The 21196-nt window shown below is 36.8% G+C and overlaps 1 long non-coding RNA gene across 1 annotated transcript; it reads left to right on the forward strand.

The window, feature by feature from the left end:
- The first annotated feature begins 17404 nt into the window (after positions 1 to 17404).
- On the forward strand, positions 17405 to 19447 carry LOC148127919 (uncharacterized). The gene is made up of 2 exons (XR_015740696.1): positions 17405 to 19152; positions 19188 to 19447. It is a non-coding gene; the product is annotated as an uncharacterized LOC148127919 (long non-coding RNA).
- The last annotated feature ends 1749 nt before the right edge of the window (positions 19448 to 21196 follow it).

A 21196-nucleotide genomic window follows, 5' to 3' on the forward strand; every position in this document is an offset into this window, starting at 1 on the left:
TATATTATGAAATTTCCTAATATCATTATCATGTCTTTTTGTCTAATCATTGATAAAATAAATCCCATATCTTATAAAATTGTTTATCTTCTCAAATTTCAAATGTCAATTTACTCATTTCAGCACAATCCATAATTTTCTTAATAAAGAAATACCTCCTGCATAGGTATTTTGTCATTTTTCCAATTCTTAGCAAATACAATTCTAGCTACTCTTAAAACATTTACAATCAAATATTTCAATTCTTTATTATATATTTCTGGTATAATTCCCAATAAAAATATCTCTGGTTTAAAGTCTATGTGTTGTTTGTGTGGATTTTCGTCCAATATCTTTTTGCATCCGAGCATGTCCACCACATATGGTAATACGAACCAGGTATCTGATGACATCTCAACAATTATCCGATTTGTTCTTAAACAGTCTCGCAATTCTTGTTGGGGGTAGATGCCACCTGTAAAACATCTTATACAAATTTTCTTTATAAGCAGTTGACATTGTCATTTTATAATTTTGGGACCACAATCTTTGCCATTTCTCTAAGTCAATCCCATATCCAAAATTTTCCAAGCAATCATTGTTTCTTTAACTTACTCTTCCTCCAATTTAACCTCTAAAGTTTTTTAATTACCTTTTCATCAGAACCTGTCAAAAATTTATCTAAATCAGTCAACTTATCATAGAAACCTTCTGTTTTAAGATCTTTATCAAATCTAGATTATATTTGTACGTATGAAAACCAATTCATCTTTATACCTTGTTGTTCCAATGCTTGTATAGATTTAAGTTCACCCTTTTCATTCAATATCTCTCCATATCTAACTGTTTGTTCCTTTTTATATGCTTTGGATAAGAAAAACCTTCGATAGTAGATAACCAAAGTGGAATTTTCAAATAATATTGCTTTTTAGTCTTCTCCTATTTTAATAACAATGCCTCTCGAATATAATGTCTTCTAAAATACCTCTGCATTTTAGTTCCCTTATACCAGAGGAAGGTATGCCATCCTTCAGTGTCATGTCCTTCTAAAGTCAATAATCTACTCTTCCTTAATGTTATCCATTCCTTTACCCACATCAAATTTGTCACCTGATAATATAATTCCCAATTAGGCAAAGCAAATCCTCCTCGTATTCTTGCATCTTGTAACAATTTAAGTTTTATTCTTGCTTTCTTTCCCTGTCAAATATATTTCAACACTATTTTATTTAAATCTTTAAAGTACTCATTCAACCCATCTTTGAATGCTTCTATCAGGGCTCCTTGGGACCAGCCTCTAATATGGCATGCCAGTTCTCTAAATTCCTGGGTGTATTCGGCCACAGATCTCCGCCCCTGATTTATGGTCTTCATTCTAATCCTAGCCTTACGTTTGGCCAGTGGATCTTCGAATCTGGCTCATAATGCTGCCATGAACAAGTTATAGTTCATCAGTTGAGGGGCAGTATCATTATGCAATGTCACCATCCACTTTGCAGCAGTTTTTTCTAAAGCTCTGGTGACACATCTCACTTTAGCTGCTTCTGATGAAAATTAATCACCATATTCTTCCATATCATTCCAAAATTGGGCTAGGAAGAAACCTAATTCTTTGGAATCCCCCCATACTTTACTTCCAATGGAGGCACCTTTGGAATTCAACACCTTCTTGCAACTGCTCCCCCCGCTGGGGGCCCTTTGGGCAGCAGCTGACAGTTGGGCTGGCCCAGGCTGATTTATGGGGATGGCTTGCTGGGCTCCCAGTGCTGCTGCCTCCATCTTCTCTTTCCCAGATTCTTCACGAATCGGCAATTCATACCTTTCATCGGGTTTGCTTACTCCCACAGCTTAATTTAAGAGATTTAAGGCTTGTGCTAGCAGAAGGTTCCTTTTCTGTTCCTCCTGCCAAGCCTTCTCTCCCCAATGGCATCTGGTAGTCATCAACCCTGGGGGTGGTGTTCCTCTGGTTCCTTCCATCCGACTTCCAAGGACCATTTGGGTCAAACTACCGGTTTCTCTTTGAGGTGCAGACTTGCCAGCAGCTCGGCCTCCCTGCAGCATCCATATTCAGAGAGTTTGTCCTTCCAGCAGCTCCCAAATCTTCGTAGTCGCTAGCTGAGTTAGACATTGTTTTTCAGACCCCCCCCCGCTCGGAAGATAGAATGTTAATTCTTTGGGTGGGCTGGTAAACTGAGATCTCAAATAATGTCAGATAGTGCTCCATTCAAAATCCAAGAAAGACACCCTTAGACTCCATTGTTATAGAGAAAAGGACTTTTAATGGAAATCAAATGGTAGCATCAAAAGAATTCGAGATCTGAGAATTTAGGGGCAGAAATCACAAAGTCATGGCAGCATTTCCACCCACAATAGTTCAAACAGTCCATCCAATCTGAGATGTGTATAATGTCATGTGGGGGCATCTTCAGGTGATGATGCAGATATCTGGCCGTTGACCTTGGCCTGGTTTGATAAGATGCTGGCAGCTGCGCAGTAAGGAAGTAAGCACAAACAATAAAGTTTTCCCCAAGTTTTACAGATCATTCTCTAAAGCCTCCAGCATCCTCCCCTCCCCTCACAAAGCCCAATTTATTCTCCCTCCCCCCCCCATTACTATGGCAGCCGGAAAGACAAGTGAAAGAAAAGATTCTTGAAGGCTGAATTCACTTCAGTAATGATGTTCTCAACCTACAACCATAACCTCAACCTACAACCATAATTGAGCCTGGAATTACAGTTGTAAGTCGTCATAATTCTGAAGTGGGTCACCCTATGAAGGCACCCATCTTTATTACATTTGCAGCGCTCACTATGTGAGCAGAGATGTCGTTAAGTGAATGTGGCAATCGTTAAGTGAATCCATTATACCCAATAGGCGTTTTTTGCTGGAAACCAGAAGTAAATTCTGGAAACTAGTACAAATTGATTTAAAAATTGCAACGACAAGAGGTTGTTTCCAAGTGTCCAGAATATAATCAGGTTAATGCTTGGTGTGTACGTCTGTGTGGGTAGCCATTGTAATTTCTAAATCTGATTGTAGGTCCTTTTGAGAGTTTGTCATACCTTTAAATGGTTAACCGTAAGTCAAGGACTAGCTGTATTGCAGGTTATAAAATGTTATTAATTATTTTTGCAAGCATTACACAATCTAGAAAGCCAGATTTATTAAGCATCTGATAGGCCATCATAAATAACCAATGACTACAGGTTATTAAACTTTTTGCAATATAAAGCGTTGATTTCAGATAGTATTGCCTTCAGTTCTTTATAAAAGTAGAGATAGGCTAGGACAGGGGTCTTCAACCTTGGCAATTTTAACATTGTGGACTTCAACTCCCAGAATTCCTCAACTAGCAAAGCTTGGTTATCCACAAGTCTTAGAGTTGCCAAGGTTGGAGATCTCTGGGTTAGGAAACTGGAAGGTTCTTGAGAAGCAAGGATTTCAAAGAGTTGTGTAAAGTTAATATGCTGAAATAATGAATGGCTGCAGGAAAAAATACCTCAGACTGAGGGTTAAAAGTGAGACTCATTAATATTCTTTGCAGGAATTTGTTAAAACTCCAATTAAAAAAGCATATACAAATATAAGCAGGCAGAGCCTGCACTTTTCTTTTTGCTAGTTCCTTGAAGCATTTGTTTTATAGAAATGTTTATACAGGTGTAATAATAGGTGTAATTTAACAAAAAATATGGACTGTTAATGAAACAAGATTTTTTAACTGGAATCAGAGTATCATTGGCTTCAATCTTAGTGGTAGTTGGCTGTAATTACACACACACACACACACACACACACACACACCCCTCACACAATGGTATGGGGAAATGTTTTTACTGTATCAGCTAAAAGACTGAATATATCTTTATAAAAATGAAAAACAAGCCACAGTTGAAAAGCTGATACTGAGTCCTTGTTGAAAGGAATTTGGCAGCTTCTCTGGAGTTTTAGTGGATAAGTACCCACATTGTACAGTTCAACAATGTCTCTTATAGCAGAGAATCTAAAAACTAAGCACTAGCATAATTGCCACTTAAATCTTTATATAAAGAGTCCCTTCAGCAAAAATAAGAAAGTGTTCATTATTGCTGCCTTTTCAATAATGCTAAATCTTTACATGCTTTTGTTCAATAGATTTGAAACCATGTTTCTTTATTTTTTTTAAAAAAATTAATAAACAAATTTTCTTACATACAACATCATTTCCATTCATTACAACTCTTTCGTGACAGTACACATACTTTTACATAAATCTTAACTATCTATACACTTGTCTATATTGCTTAATCTGTCTGTCATGCCCCTGTCGGAATCTGATTCCGAGGGGGAGGCCGAGCAGCTGACAGGGAGTGGGGGTGTAGCTCCCTTGGCTGTGGAAGAAACTGAGGAAGGGCAAAGTCCGACTGGGCAGAGCAGGGGAGAGGTAGAGCAAGGCAGAGGGAATTCAGAGAAAGATCCAGGCTCACCTCCCTCTTCATCCTAGGGCGTGCATGGAGGAACAGAGAAGGGAGCAACATGAATTGCTTGCGTGGCTTATGGGGGAGGAAAGGGCCCTAATTCCCTTCATTAGCTGCAGCTGGGAACACAGTGCCCTCCAGCACGATGACTGGAGAATCCATAGCTGGGTTGACACATGCCATTCTGCCTGGAGACTGAATCCATAATTTTAGCCACACCCTTTGTCAACTGTCACTTTCCCCAGTTCATGACTCAATCTTGCCTAAGGAGGTTGTGGCTTGATTGGTTCTTCAATCTCCAGACAGAACTGTGGATTCTATATGTACTTTGTTTTTGGACTGAATTTCATCCAGTTAAAGACTGTTCTAGGGAGAGTTTTTTCTCCAGCCAAAGGTAACTAGACATTGAGGGCAAAGTTGTAGGTATTAAAGGGACTTTTCTTACTTATGTATTGCCTTACTTATGTATTTTCTCATTTATGTGTTGCCTTTGTGCCACACCCCTGGCCATCTCACTATCTTTGTCCATTATAACTTTTATCTTATTATCTTACTGCCATCTTCTATATTCAACTCTATATCTATTACTTAGCCAATCATACAGTACATTCCATGTCAAATAATAATCCATTTCCTTTCTTTCCTTTATCTCCATGGTCAACTTATCCATCTCGGCACACTCTAGTATTTTTCTTATCACATTTTCCTCTGATGGCATACTATCATTTTCCAATTCTGTGTGCAAGATATTTTTGCTGCCATTAATAAATGTAGCATTAGATACTTTGTTTTCTTATCATATTTTCCCATTATTATACAGAATAGAAAAGTCTCTGGTCTTAATTCAATTTGCTGTTTAATTATTTCTTCTATCCATTTTTTTTGTCCTTATCCAATATTCTCCAGTGAGTTGTTCCAAGCATCCATCCAGGTCAGGGTTGTACTTCCATCTGCCATTCAACAGGCTGAGCAAAGTTCTGAGGACACTCCCCCTTGCTGCTTGTCCCCAATTTAGCTCAGCCTGTTGTTCAAGCTAGAAATGCATTCCTGCCCAGGAGCATTGGAAAGCTGCAGACAGGATTAACAGGCTTCAGGATTTAGAGGGTCCTATTCTTCTATTTTTTTTCCTTTCCAAAACGCTGCCAACCAATGACAATTGATCAGCTGTTTGTCAGTTGCAGCTGGTCTTTTTCAGGACCATAGCAGCGCGAAGAGAGGGATCTCAATTCTGCTGCTGAAGCCTCTTATTTTCAAAAGGCTTCAAGGCACGTTGGCAAGGCTCTGCTCCTCGGTGCGTTACTGGAGCGTCAAATTGTCTTTTTTTTTTTTACAGTCCTTCACACTCGCACCGAGGTCCCTAAACTGCTCTCTTCAATTTAAACTTCATGCCGGTGTCTTCAGCGGCTGGCACCATTTTGAATTGGCTGTTTTTCGTGCTGAAAAATAAAACAAGTTATTAAAGGTGTCTTTATTTGCAGAATCAGGTCTTTACCCTCAACAGCTGCATCGTAATATGTTCCTTGCTTTTGTTTGCATTTCCAACATTCAGATGATCTGTTTGGGAACATTTTTGCTAATCTAGCAGGTGGTAGGTGCCATCTGTAGGACATTTTGTACAAATTTTCTCTATATGATGCCGACATCATCAATTTATAATTTATAATTTTTCTCATTTCTCCAATTCTATCATGTAGCCAAAATTTTTCGTCCAAACAATCATTGTTTCTTTAACCATTTCCTCTTCCATCTTATATTCCAACAAATAATTATATAATTTTTTAAATCAATTTCTCCTCTGGACCTTGTGTAACCATGATGGCGAACCTATGGCATGTGTGCCAGAAGTGGCATGCAGAGCCATTTCTGCCAGCACACAAGCCGTCGCCCCAGATCAGTGCACTATGCATGCGCACATGCCTCCTGCCAGACAGCTGATTGTCGGGTATCTGTCATACATGCACAGGGGGGTGCGTGCACGGGGTAGAGGTGCACGGGGGGCTCACGCACACAGTGCATTATGGGTGTAGACATACGTGCACACGCAGGCACACACTTGCAGCACGCAAGGACAAAAAGGTTAGCCATCACAGTTGTATAAATTCATCTAATTGCAATAGTTCTCTATGCATCCCATGTCTTTCTGTATCTTGAATCTTGCTTGTATTTGCATATACATCCCCCACTCTACCTTGATTCCTTGCACTTTTAATTCTTGTTTCATTTTTAATATCCCTTACTCATTTAACATGTCCTTATACCTTACTATCTTATCAAGATTTAACACATTTGGATATATTGATGCTTCCATGGTTAATAACCAGATTGGAATTTTGTCATGATTTCTTTTAATCTTTCCCCAAACGAATATCAATGCATTTCTTTTTTTAAAAAATAAATTTTATTGAATTTACAGTTTAAAAACGTATCAACAGTACATTTACAGAATAGAAAAAATGGCTAAAGGAAAAGAAAAAAGACACCCCTAACAAACCGGATAGGGGCCGGTGTGGAGGGAAAGAAAGAATGTAGAGGGAGAAGAGGGAAGGGTGGGAGAGGGGGAATAGAGTAAAAAGGTACATTTAAAAGCAAACGATATCTTTTTGTGACAGTCTGTAAGGATCATTTCTTTTCGTCATATCTGATCTACTCCTCTTTTCCATTATGTTTAAGTTACTCTATATCATTTACACAATTTGTCTCTGTATAAGCCAATTATACCAAGAATCCCAGTTGTTGTAAAATGTTGAGGACTCTTTGTTTTTTAGAGCTATAGTTAGTTTATCCATTTCAGCACACTCACATATTTTCTGAATAACCATTTGCTCTGTAGGTGTATGAGGTGATTTCTAACATTGAGCAAATGCTAATCTAGCTGCAGTTAGAATATGGGTTATTACATATTTTGTCTTTTTGGATAGATATCTGTCAGTGATCCCTAACAGGAAGAACTCTGGTTTATAGTCTATTTGTTCTTTAGTTATCTCCTCCAACCATTTTCTGATTTTTTGCCAAAATTTTTGGGTAGCTTTACAAGACCACCACGTGTGGAAAAAAGTTCCTTCAGTGCTTTTACATTTCCAACACCTTGAGCTCAAATTAGGGTTCATCTTCGCCAGCCTCGAAGGGGGTAAGTGCCATCTATATAACATTTTATATATATTTTCTTTGTAGGCCACCGATTTCGTAATCTTGATGTTTCTATTCCAAATCTTTTCCCATTCTGTTAATGTAATGCTTCTTCCAATATTCCTGCTCCACGCTATCATGTTCCCTTTCACTATCTCTTGCTCTAATTCTACCTCCAATAAGTATTTATAAAATTTAGAAATGTTCTTTTTATTTGATCCTAATAAGATTTTGTCTAAATATTGTAATTTGCTATAGATTCCAAACTCTTTGATATCTTGTTTGTATCCTCTATGAATTTCTATGTATAACCACTGGTCTATTTTAAATCCCTGTTCCTGTAAATCCTGTCGAGTTCTTAATTTTCCTAGAGGGTCTAATAAATCTTTATATTTAATCATTTTGTTATATCCAAATTGTTGGGATGTACCATTGCTTCCATTGTTGAAAGCCAAATCGGAATTTTTAAATAGTGTTTTTTGCATATTTTTTTCCAGTTGGTTAATAATGAATCTCTAATAAGGTGTCTATGAAAGTACGACTGTTTAGTTTTCCCCACTTCCCATAGAAATGTGTGCCACCCTCTCTGAAGATCGTGCCCTTCTAAAGCTAAGGTTCTTTTATTGAGTAAATTATCCAGTCTTTTATCCATAATAAGATGGCTGCCAAATAATATAATTCCCAATTTGGGAGCGCTAGCCCCCCTCTACTTTTTGCGTCTTGTAAGGCCTTAATATTGATCCTAGCTTTTTTCTCTTGCCAAATAAATTTAAGTGTTTTAACCTATTTATATCTTCAAAAAAAATTTTTGGTAATTTAATTGGAATTGTCTGGAATAAATAAAGAAATTTTGGTAGAATGTTCATTTTGATCGTGGCAATCCTGCCCAATAGGGAAAGCTGCAGCTTATTCCAGGATTCTAGGTCTTTCTTAATTTGTTGTAGTAGTTTATCGTAATTATTCTCTTTAAGCGATTTACTTTGTGGTGTTAACCATATGCCTAAATATTTGACCTTTTTTGTTGCCTGTATCCCTATGATTTTTTTCTAATTCTTTCCTCTGATTCTCTGTTAGATTTTTGGTCATTAGTTTTGTCTTATTTCTGTTAATCTTTAATCCTGCTACTGAACCAAATTGTTCTAATTCTTTTATTAGGTTATGTCCTTTTTCCATGGGTTCCTCTAAGAAGAAAACCATGTCGTCTGCGAACGCCTGTAGTTTATATTCCTCTGTTTTAACCCTTACCCCTTTGATTTCAGAATTTAGTCTTATCTGCGTTAACAGTGATTCTAAAGCAAATATAAATAGGAGGGGTGAGAGAGGACAACCCTGTCTGACGCCCTTTTCAATGTTTATTGGGCCTGTTTGTTCACCGTTAATTAGTATGTTAGCCTGTTGGGTGTTATAAATTGTTGTGATAATGTTCTCAAATTTGGTACCCAGACTCATGTTATAGATTTTTTGGATTAAAAAGTGCCAATGTAGATTATCAAATGCTTTCTCAGCATCTAAAAACATGAGTGCAAATTGTTTCTCTGGATGAACTTCATAATATTCTAAAACATCAATAACAGTTCTTAGATTATTTTTGATTTGGCGGGACGGAAGGAAACCATTTTGATCTTCATGAATGTATAAATTTAAAACTTGTTTTACTCTATTCGCTATAATAGAGGTAAATAATTTATAATCAGCATTTAAAAGCGAAATTGGTCGATAGTTGTTGATATATCTGGCATCTATGTCCTCCTTCGGAATTAGCGAGATCAACGCCCCCCTCCATGAGTCTGACATCTTGGCTACCAAAAGTAGTTCATTAAACACTTCCAGGATCAGTGGCCCTACTAACTCTATTGTAGCTTTGTACAATTCTGCTGGAATCCCATCTGGTCCAGGGGATTTGTTATTGCTTCGATTCTCCATTGCAGATTTCAACTCAGACCATGTAATATCCTTATTTAATAATTCTTTCTCTCCTTCCCCTATTGTTTTATCATTCGTATTCTCCAGATAAGTTCTTATTTTGTCTTCATTGATTTCTTCCTTTTTATATAGTCTTTGAGAGTAGTTTAAAATGATATCTTTTTTCTTCTCGATCTCATGTTGTGGTATGCCTTTCTCATCTATTAGTTGGTGTATCAGTCTCTTTTCTTTTTCTTTTTAAGTTTATGAGATAACCATCTTCCTGGTTTGTTAGCGTGCTCAAAATAGGTTTGTTTGGACCTTCTCAAACTAACTACTATTTTATCTTGTTCGGTTAAATTCAGCTTATGTTTGGCTAATATTAACTGGTTTTGTATTCCTTGATTCTTAGGGGTTTTTTGTAATTGTATTTCTAAGTCTTTGATTTGTTGTTGTAATTCGTTTTGTTGGGCATAAGTTCTCTTATTTCTCATAGCATTATAGGAAATTGTCATACCTCTTATAATTGCTTTCATTGTATCCCAAATATTCTGTTTTGAAGTTATTTCATTATTATTTTCTTTTAGGAAGTAGTTTAGCTCCTCTTTCAACTTATTAATATACTCTTCTTCGTTTACTAATTGGGTATTTAGCATCCATCTTTTTTTTATTCCTCTCCTGTCTCTCCAAATTAGCTGTATTGGGTTGTGGTCGGCCCATTCATTTGGTAGAATTTTAATTTCTTTTATTTCATTAGCCAATTCCGAATCCATCCAAGCCATATCTATTCTAGTCCAAATTTTATGTGGATTAGAATAGTATGTAAACTGTTTCTCTTCCAGGTTCCGTTCCCTCCATAAATCTTTTAAATTTAACTCTTTCATCATTTCCTTACATGACATAGAAAATTCTCTTTTCCCCTTATTTTTTTCCATATTACTTATATTAAAATTGCATTTCTTATTTGCTGTCTTTTTTTAATGTGTCCATCCACTCCATTAAGGACATGGATGTGGTTCCATAGGTAATTCCGGCATAGGGACAAATTCCATTCCAACTAAATAAAGAATTTTATATTGTTTACTTAGAACTACTCAATTGAAATCATCCCCCTCCCACTTTCTCAGGCTATGGGGCAGTGTGGAATATGGCTTCCAAAGCTGACACTTTTTTATTTTGAGGCCTTTTATTTCTTGTTCCCCTCTAATCTGTCCATGTAGCACTTCTAAAGTCAGAAAAAACAACAATGGTGATAGCGGACATCCTTGCCTTACTCCCTTCGATATTTGACATTGTTCAGTTTCTTATTCCTTTTGCTGTTTGTGTGGAATATATTGCTTGTACCATTCTTATAAATTGTTGTTGAGGTATTCCCTGTTAGGAGAATGAGTGCACTCAGGGAGAGTGGTGATGAATAACATACAGACTAGGTGCAAATACTTCATCATAGTCATTGGCTGACTGATCGAACCCTTGTGCTACTAACCTGACTTTATGGGTAACAGTCCCATCCACACCTGTCTTAATTTTATAAATCCACTTACACCCTATGGCATGCTCACCTGGTGGTAACCTGACATTTTCATATACCTCCAACCTTTGTAAAGATTTCAGTTCCTTATCCATTGCTTCCTGCTAAGCAGCCTGATCTTTAGCAGGATACAGTTTCAGTTCATTATAATTAGTAGGAACTATATTTACTTGGCATACTATACTAGCCTGCTATCTATCTGGTGGTCGTGTTACATGGGTTGAACGTCTAGGCAACTCAGGGCTTACTGGTGGACTCTCCTGTTCCACCTGCTCCTGTTCTTCTACCTCCTCCTGTGCCTGTTCTTCCTTTTTAATGGCTATTGATGGTTTAACTATCTCATCGTTAGGGACTACTTGGGTGTCAATAACAAAATCATTGTTGGATTCCTGTTCTAGTTTATGCCACCTAACGTGCTCAAGAAATTTAGCACTAGCGCTACAGTAAATATTAGCTGGGCCTGGAGCCCAGAATCTAAACAATCTATGGTTGGCCTTGTAACCTTTCAGTCTTATGAGGGAATATGCACCCATGCTGGAGCTCCAAATGTGTGTAGATAACTTAAATTTGGTTTTCTGCCATGCCAACGAGTGAATGGCAATTCACCAGTTGTTGTGTTAACTACATTGTTTAAAACATGGTTACTACACATTATGGCTTCACCCCACAGTGTATCAGGCAAATCTGAATCAGATGTGTCCATTATACTCAAAACATAGCAGGTACCTCCCAAACTGGTTTTCTTAGGACCAATTTTGTCAGCAAAAACAACCTCTAAAGGTTCTTTGGTCTTAAACCCATTCAGTCTGTTTGCTGGAGTAACCTTGCTTTTCTCCTGATTACAGGCATTACAGTTTAAGTATTTGCTACAGGGTTTTAATTTTATTCCCTCTGACAATTCAACAGTTTGTTTCAGAATTTTGAAATTAATGTGCCCCAGACATCTATGCAGTAAAATGTATACATTTGTCATGTGGCTTAACATTGTTATAAACTGAGTTAGCCATCTGCAATTGGTCATCATGTATAACATATAAATCATTCTCTAAAGTAGCAGTAACACTTTTACCCTCTTTCTCTATTAACTCCTAAAAGTTACTACATAACCAATATTAACTAAAGCCCTTACTGATAACAAATTAAATTTCATTTTAGGTACATACAACATAGTTAAATGCTCATTTACACATGAACAATATGCAGTACCTTCACCAGATGCTTTCATCTTCCATCCATTTGCCAATGATACATGTTGCTTACTCATGGACATCTTTACAAACCTCTCTCTATTTCTAGTAATGCACTGCAATACTCCACTATCAACTACCCACAAATCATGGTTTACAGTTGAATTGCTAGACATAGCTAAATTAACATTCTTTTTAGCCTTCTGGTGATTACCAGTATTCTGTCATTTTCCCGTCTTACAGAATCTAGCTATATGTCCCCTAGCCCCACAAGAAAAACATTTCCTAACAGTATAGGCAGTTGAAAAATCCTCTTCTTGTGGTTGTTTCTCTCTCAGTTGGTCTCTATCCAGCCTTCTTCTTGCCTCTTCTAACAATTGTCCAGTAATGTCAGTCAATGTCAGTTCATTTCTGGTCAGGATTTCCAGTGAAGATACATAATCATCATAACTTTCATCCAATGAGGAAAGAATGATGTAAACTTGAGGCAGCTCTGAAAAAATCAGTTCCTTTTCATGTAACTCTTGAAAAGTTCTTTTCATGAAGTTCAAATGAGCTAACATATCTCCACCTTTCAGAAGACGTGCTCTAAACAGTTTACGTGTAAGATGTATGTGTGCACCTACACTGTCATGAACATAAATCCTCTTCAAATTCTCCCAACACCTAGCAGCAGACACTTCTCTATGAATAGGGACTAGCTGCTTGTTACTCAGTGTTAGTCCAATTATACAAAGAGCTTGTTCGTTGTTCTGTTTAAAGTCAGCTAACTTTTTGGCATCGTCCTCATTATTTGGATCCCAAGCATTTACATCTGGTGGATTCTGAACTGCAGCCCATAACCCTTCCCTACGCAGAAGTAAACTACACTTCATAGACCAGAAAACATAGTTTGTTCCATCCAACCGGGTTATCAGTGATACACTTGTTGACGGGTCTTGTGCCATCTTTACTAGGACAGTAACCCATGATTAAACAGTAAACAGCTGTCTGTATACGGTACTGTGTATTCACACTAACTCTCAGTTATCTGGGCCTGGGCCCATAACCAGTTTTGAGGTATTCCCCATTAGGATGAAATGAGTGCACTCAGGGAAACATAGTGAGAGTGGTGATGAATAACATACAACCAGCACACAGATACACTGAATAGTAAAATGTAGGTTTTACTTCCAGTAAACGGGTAAACAAAGTCCAACAAACAGTCAAAATCATTCACCATTAAAGCAGTTAGTATCAGTCTAGGGATAATCCAAAAATGAAGTCAAGTATCATAAACAGAGTTCAGTAAACGGAGTTTGCTAACAGTTGCAAAACTCACAGTAATCCAAGTAGAACGATGATCAGGCAAAACAGGAAATGCAAGGAGAGAGAAACCAGGTTTTTGGCTTCATCTTATGGCCGTTGGAAGAACCTCAGACAATCACACTTAGAGCATTCTCTTAAAGATACAGTATTAAATTACTATCCTGGTTTATATATTTCCAACCCAACTGTTAGGTGACTATCATTCCTAACAATTGCTCCCAAAAATTCATAATTTCTAATTGTTTTGTAATAAACTGCAATTCAAATTATCAAAAGCCTTTTGTGATCTAGAAACATCAATGCTAATTGTCTTCCAGAATGTACTTCATAATATTTCAGTATGTTTGTATTCGTTCTCAAATTATTTTTCATCTGTCTTTTTAGTAGAACTCTATTTTGATCTGGATGTATCAACTCATTTCATACCTTTTTTAGCCTTTCTGCCATTATGGATGCAAATATTTTATAATCAGTATTCAATAATGAAATAGGCCTATAATTCTTTATTTGTTGGTGATTTGTCTCTTCTTTTGGGATTAACGCATGTGATCAAAATCAGCATGTATTTATAATGTATTTACAATGGTTGCAGTTTCCCAGGTTCATATGATTGCCATTTGTGTCCTTGCCAGCTGGCTTCCGACAAGCAAAGCCAACGAATTTAATGCCTGATGATCTAAGGTGGAGCTGGAAAGATGATGTTAGCACTGGGGAGGGGCTACAAATACAGGTGAAGCTTCACTTGCTCACCTCCAGCTGTGCAGCCCAATTCCTAACAGGCCACAGACTAGTTCTAATCTGTGGCCTGTGGATTAGGGACCCTTGCTCTAATCATTTCCTTGCTTACCCTATCAGCATTGCTCTGAAGGCATTCATAAGAAAGAGGCTAGATATTCTGTACACTTGCAGGATGAATAAGGACAAAAGTTATAAAGAAAAAATATATGAACAATGTTACTTTTAAAAACCAAAATGACCTAAAGGAAACAAACAGCATTTTGAACTAAGCACAGAAATGCATTGGAGAGCATAATATTATCATTATATCCCTTATAAAAACCATCACAATCTAATTATGTAGTAGCACAAGTTTCTGAATCATCCTTAATGACAGTCCTGTATTGGGAAGTTACCAGAGTGTGGGTAATTTCGACCAGATTGTTTGTTTGCTTTAGAAATATATGTACCAGACAGACATTGCTCCCTAAAAATGTTTCTCCTTCAGAATCACAGTTATACAGACAACTTGAGTTCTGGTGACTTTATTTCCAAACATTTGAAGCTAAATAACAGGGATTCTTCCCCTTTCCAACCAGCTTAGCCCAGAGGTTTCTTCCTGTCAACCTTTACAACAGTTGAATAGCTTCCTGTCTCACTTGAGGAATCCTACAGTAATAGAATTTCTGCCCTGGCCAGACTGAACCTCCATTTGCTAACTTCCATCCAATCTGTTACTGCTTTTGGGCACCATTTTGCCATTCTTTTTGCCGGGCCTACTGCTAAAAACAAAGAAGCTATATATTATCCAAATACTGCTTTCTAAAACTGAACAGCTAGTTCTTGCTTACTTAGCATTGGTAAGCATTTTGCAGTTCAGCAACTGTTTGAAGTTGTGATAGCACCAAACAACTATTACTTATAACCAATCCTTGAAGTTATGGCCATTGCACCATGCCTGTGGTCATGTGATCACAATTTGGATGCTTGGCAACCAGCTCACACTTACAATGGTTGCAGCACCCTGTGGTGATGTGATCGCCATTTGCAGTCTCTTACCGGTTTCCCACAAGCAATGGGGAAACTGATAGAAAAGGTTGCAGTTAGCTCCAATAGGTCCTTCTGTCCTCTCTGAACTCACACGATGTGCACTCTCTGTTCCATCGCTCCCTGTGTTCATGTGGCACTGCACCCTGTTTTCCCTGGCTTCCCTGCACTTGCATGGCTCCACACCCTGCTTTTCCTGAGGTCCCTACACTTGTGCATGGGCTGAATTGCCTGTCCCAGCACCTCCCCAACTCCCATTATTAACCCCCCCAATACCAAATGGCTTGCAAGAATAACAATAAGCTATTTTGGGGAACAATTATGCCTAGCTTCAAGATCCTCTGTTCTTCTCAGGTTGACCTAAATACTTCTCCCCATGACAGTTGAATGCATCAGGGCCAAGAACATTTTTAAAAAGTCAAGAATAAACCTGCTTATATCTTAGACAAGGGTAATTGTGACTACAAGAGATCCTCGTTTGGCTACAATTGGGATGACAATCATTAAGCAAAGCAGTTGCTAAATGAAACTGCAACTATGTTTATAATCTTAATTCAGCTTTCCTTTGCTTTACAGACCTTCAGAGGTTGTAAATATGAGAACTACTTATATTATTTTTTCATCACTGTTGTGACTGTGAATGGTGGCTGTATAGATAAACCCTAAGCAAGAACTGACATTTTGCTTATAGCCAGGGTGTCAGGCATCCAGAAATCGTCTGTTGCAAATCAGTAACTCCGAGACAGGCATAATCTCTAAGTGCTTTATTAGAAACAAGTACTGGTAACGTCTGTAGAATTTCGGAACTGAGGTGCTTGCCAGACCTCCCACAAAATTCCACCTACACACACCTACTTTTCTACACCTCATTAATCACGTGAACCAATTATTCTGCAGCTACAATTACTTGCTAGCCACCCTCTGTAACCTTGAACTTTCAAACTCATATATTTTTTCTACTAAAAACTATTCAATTACATCTCCCCCTTCCCACATTTTCAACTCTGTGGCAGCGATTAATTCCAGAGCTGACACAGGAATGAATGCAACACCAGTAGAATTGCCTGTATATTTTGCTATCCACTATAAGGTACTAATACAGGTAGACTTAACAGTTCATTTAATGACCATTCGAAGTTACAAGGCACTGAAAAAAGTGACTTATGACTATTTTTCACACTTATGACTGTTGCAGCATCCCCATGGTCATATGATCAAAATTCAGACCCTTGGGAACTGGCTCATATTTATGATTGTTGTCGTGTCCCAGGTTCATGTGATCACCTTTTGTGACCTTCTGACAAGCAAAGTTGATGGGAAAACCAAATTCACTTAACAACCATGTTACTAATTTAGCAACTGAAGTGATTCACTTAACAACTGTAGCAAGAAAAGTCACAAAATGAAGCAAAATTCACTTAACAAATGTCTCACTTGTAAGTCAAAAACTGCCTGTATCACTTGCCTAAATGGTAAATGGGAGGAGGGAGAATTTGAGAGCCAAACTCAATATCTCTTTTTTAAAAGTGGTTTGATGTGAGACCCTAATCATCCTTTGTATTCCAAAATATTTTTTAAAACACATTCATATCAACAGGCATGACACAATTCCAACAATTGAACAAAAGGTGCCTTTCCCTGGTGTGGCAATCACTATTTTATTACAGACTGTACAGATAATGTGGACTGAAAGCTGGATTTAACAAACTCCATTCAGTAGACTTCAGATACAACAGACAAATTTTCTGTCTGGAAATAGAAATAAAGGACAAGTTGGTTGTACTTGAAGTAGTCAAGTTGAGGCAATAAATTTACATTGTCGTTTCCATCAGGTTACAGTATGTCATTCATTTAATAATGTCATCACACAAATTATGCAAATCACTGTGAATGATGCAGTTTGGAAGTAACAATCGCACAACCCTTTGAGCTGCTGAATTTGGGCTTCACTGTATTTGCTTTGTTTTTTTCTTAGGCTGTGGATTGTATGATTTCCAAGTCCTTGCGCGCTGGTTTTAGGCCAAGTAGTAAGTATCAGGACCATACCAGATAGCATCTGTATTAGGATTGTTCTTGTATTCATTCGTGGTTGGAAGAAAGAAATAGTCACTGCTTCTTCATGATCATGATGGGCAATAAGAATGCCTACGATTGAGTTCCGGTTTGTCAGGCTTCGGAGGCAGCAGGAATTCGCGTTTGTGCGTGATCCCTGCTGCGCTCGCTGCTGGAGTGCCTTCGATCCAATTGGATTGGGAGGCTATAGTTATCCTGTAGGGATAACTGAAGAGAGGGGAGATCCGGGCAGGGGTCTGGGGATATCGCACCCCCCTTCCCCAGCCGGCTTAACTCCCTTTTCCAAAGGTGGTGGAGCGGCGGTCAGCAATGGCTGCCACAAAGAACCTCTCAGCCGGACAAGTTTTGTGCAGGAGGAAGTGAAGAAAGTGAAAGCTTTTGGCTGAACCAGGACGACAATCAACATCTGAATACCCTGGAACTTTGGCTCTTTAAGTGATATATTGTTTCCCAGAAGATCGTAAAGCTGCAGTGGAAAGTGAAAGGGAAAGCTTTTTTTTCTCCTCACTCTCCTTCCCTACGGAGACAGCAGATGGAAATCGGAAATACCCACTTTGGCAGCAGAAGGTACTAACTCTGAAAATTAAAGCCAAGGGGACATTAGATTTCTAAACACTGACATTTAATAATTAAAATCTTTTTGCTTTAAGTGGGAAGGAAGAGAGGTAAATGATTTATACCAAGGTTTGTTGAAGGAGATTGCTTGGAGTTTTATAAGATCAGAGATTAAATTGCAATAAAACTTCCAAAAAATACCTTGGAATTGTGTAATTGAATTCTACCCCAGGAAGAGAAAGTAGAAGAAAGTGCTAAATGAAACAGACTGCTGATTGTGCTGACTTTGATTGCTTGATGACTTTGGGACTTTTGTGAACTATCTTTTGAAAGACTAAGAAAACATTTGGATTGTTTAAAAATTTTTTCACAATGTTATCTGTTGAAGAACTGAAAATGCAATTTGAAAAGTTAAAAGAAGAGGAAGAAGAAGGCAAGGGCTCCTTTGGATCTATTTTTCGCATCTTAGAAATGGCGATTTCTACTTATCAGGAAATGCAACAAGAAGAAGGCTGGGATGATGAAGAAGAAGCCATCTTTAATGGACATATGATTTTAAATGAGAAAGAAAAGGGTAAAAAGGAAAAGAAAATGGAGAATTTAAGTTCTAAAAAAACAACCAAGAAAGGGAAAAATAAGGTGAAAAATCAATATAATGTCAGAAAGCAACAGAAAGGAGGAATATAACAGAGAGGGGAGACTAAAAGGCTGGAGATTGAGGGGGGGTGTAAAAAGGCTAGATTTGACAAGGAAGGAAGGGGAAAAGTGAAGGGAAGTTATAAAGGCTTAAAACAAGATGCTAATAAACAGGTTTTTTTCAGAGATAAAGGGTAAAACATAATCTAAAAAGAGATTCTGCAAAACTACATAAGATTGTATTGTAGTATTTGTATTTGAAATAGAGTTAGAAAATTGGAATAACATATGTGTTAAAAGAATATTGTAGGGAATGTGTAAAATGTGTAAGATTTAATAGAGTTTAATTAATTAATTTGTTATGGAACATTATTTTTAACATACTATAAGGTCATTATGTTTTATATTTTAAAATGTTATGTAGAATGTACTAAGCAGAATCAGAATAGAAACTATGTATTACTTTAAGTGTTAAATTTGGGGGAAAGATAGAAAGGTGTCAAACTTCAACCAGTGATTACAGGAAAAAGTTTGTGTTAAAGAGAAAAGATAAATAGATAATTGAAAAAGAACGGACAAAAGATACAAGTATAATGATTTAAATTGAGATTAAATAAATAAAATAGAATTAAGAGAGTGAAAAGAGGGGAGAAGACATATGGAAAATATAGAATGTTAAATAAGATATGAAATAGTATATAAGGTGAGCATGAATTTGATTTATGTCTGTACAAAAAGTTATAACCCGGGGTTAAGCCGCTTTCTAAAAAGAAGTTTTATGTTTTTATGTTATGTATTTTGTTTGTTTATGTTTGTTTATCGAGGATTAATGATGTTGGATAAGAACATATGAAACAGTAATAATACGAAATATAGTAATATGAAATACATGAAAGTATAAGTTTAATGAATAAAATTGAACAGAAATAAAGGAAGAAACAGTGAGAAGTTGGAAAAGAGTAATAAGATATGAAGTTGAATACATAAGATGCATATTAAAGTGTGTGTGAAAACGTGATAATTTAGAATTATGTTGTACTTAAGTAAGATGTTTTATTTGTTTTGTTAAGCAGTTTTTAGAAAAGATGTTCTATGTTCTTATGTTTTATGTTTTGTTTGTCTGTATATTGTCTTTAAAAATTAATAAAATTTGTTTTTTTTAAAAAAAAATGCTGACGATGATATTAAGAATAGTTTTTACCTCCTAAAATATGCTCTTAAAATTTTATATAAAGACTTTTCTAGACAGTTGGTCTTAATTTAACCTCAATTTAACCTGCTTATGCCAACTTAACCTTTATTTTAAATTTAGCTGTGCAAAATAACAATTCTTTGAAATGTTTGGTTCTTGTACAATATTTTTACAAATTTTTATAAACATGAATATGAATACAATATTAATGTCCTGTAATGTTAGATGTTTAAGACAAGACGAACGAACATAAGCAATCTGTAATAATTTTTGTTCCACTCTTAAAATTCTGTGGTTCCAACCTTCGGATAGAAACTTGCAAATCTAGCATAGTCCATTTTATTTGGCAAGCAGTGTTTTATTTGGCAGATGGTGTTTTGGATGTCAGTATTCAGAGCGACAGCCCCTGAAGTTAAGGTGGACCAAATGTAAAGCTGCATAGACAAATTTAAAGCTTGAATTAGAAAAAGGAAAAACCCAGAAACTTGGTGACTGTTATTTTTAGACTAATATATAATTCTAAAAGCATATTTTCTATTTTAGTTTGTATAATACATTGAGTATGAAAGTTGTATTTAAAGTGGAGGATTATTTGTAAGAAGGGTTAGGGTTAGGGTCAGAGTTTTAACTATTCTGATTAAGCAATTCTGATTAAGCAATTCTGTGACTTGGATCCCAAGTCAAACAGGAGTTTAGTGAATTGACCTCTCAGCCCCTCCCATTCTAGGCTGTTCTTTCAGTCTGTCAGAAGGCCTCTTCTAATAGTTTGGGGAAGATCCTTGAAATTCTGGTAGCACAAGGCATTGTTTATCTAAATAAAGCCATCTTTGAGTAGCTGTTAAATAACCCTGCTATTTGGATTTATTTATTTTTTATTTCAGCATGATCAATGCTCTCACATAAACGCCTACAGTACTTTTATGTGGATAGTCTAGCTACCACTATTTCAGTTTTCTAACTTGCTGAACAGCTTTTAGGAAAAACTAAAAAGAAAATAAAATGTTAAAAGTAAACCTAAAAATAGCAGCATCCAAATGCTACAATGTTGTTTTCATAAACTTTTCTTTTAAAAGTTTTCCTTGTATAAATATAAAAGGTAGTCAATTCATTAATAATTTTGCACTCATATGTAACCTTCTGAGACCAAATAATATTTGCATTCTGTAGACTGGCATCTGGTAATTTCAGTTTCATTTCCCCGAGCATGTTGTGTCTTCAGATAGCAAGATTATGGGCAGAGTGTCTGGTTTTATTTCTGCTTAACATCGAGGCTGTAGTGCTTAATAGACAGACAGCAGTCAGATTGAACTGAACTGCTACTGTCTTTATTTCCCAGGAGTAATGTCCCTAGAGTATTTGCACCTCAGGTCCAGAATTTAGTTTTGCCAGGCCACCAGAAAAATGTGAAGTAAATGGAGGACTGATGATGGGAGAAGATAAATGCATTGTTCAGCAAAACCTGGTAACAATGGTTTGAGTCCTATACAG

The sequence above is a fragment of the Pseudonaja textilis genome, chromosome 1 (genome assembly GCF_049901715.1).
Source record: "Pseudonaja textilis isolate UNSWEBS1 chromosome 1, rPseTex1.2, whole genome shotgun sequence".
Classification (NCBI taxonomy): domain Eukaryota; kingdom Metazoa; phylum Chordata; class Lepidosauria; order Squamata; family Elapidae; genus Pseudonaja; species Pseudonaja textilis.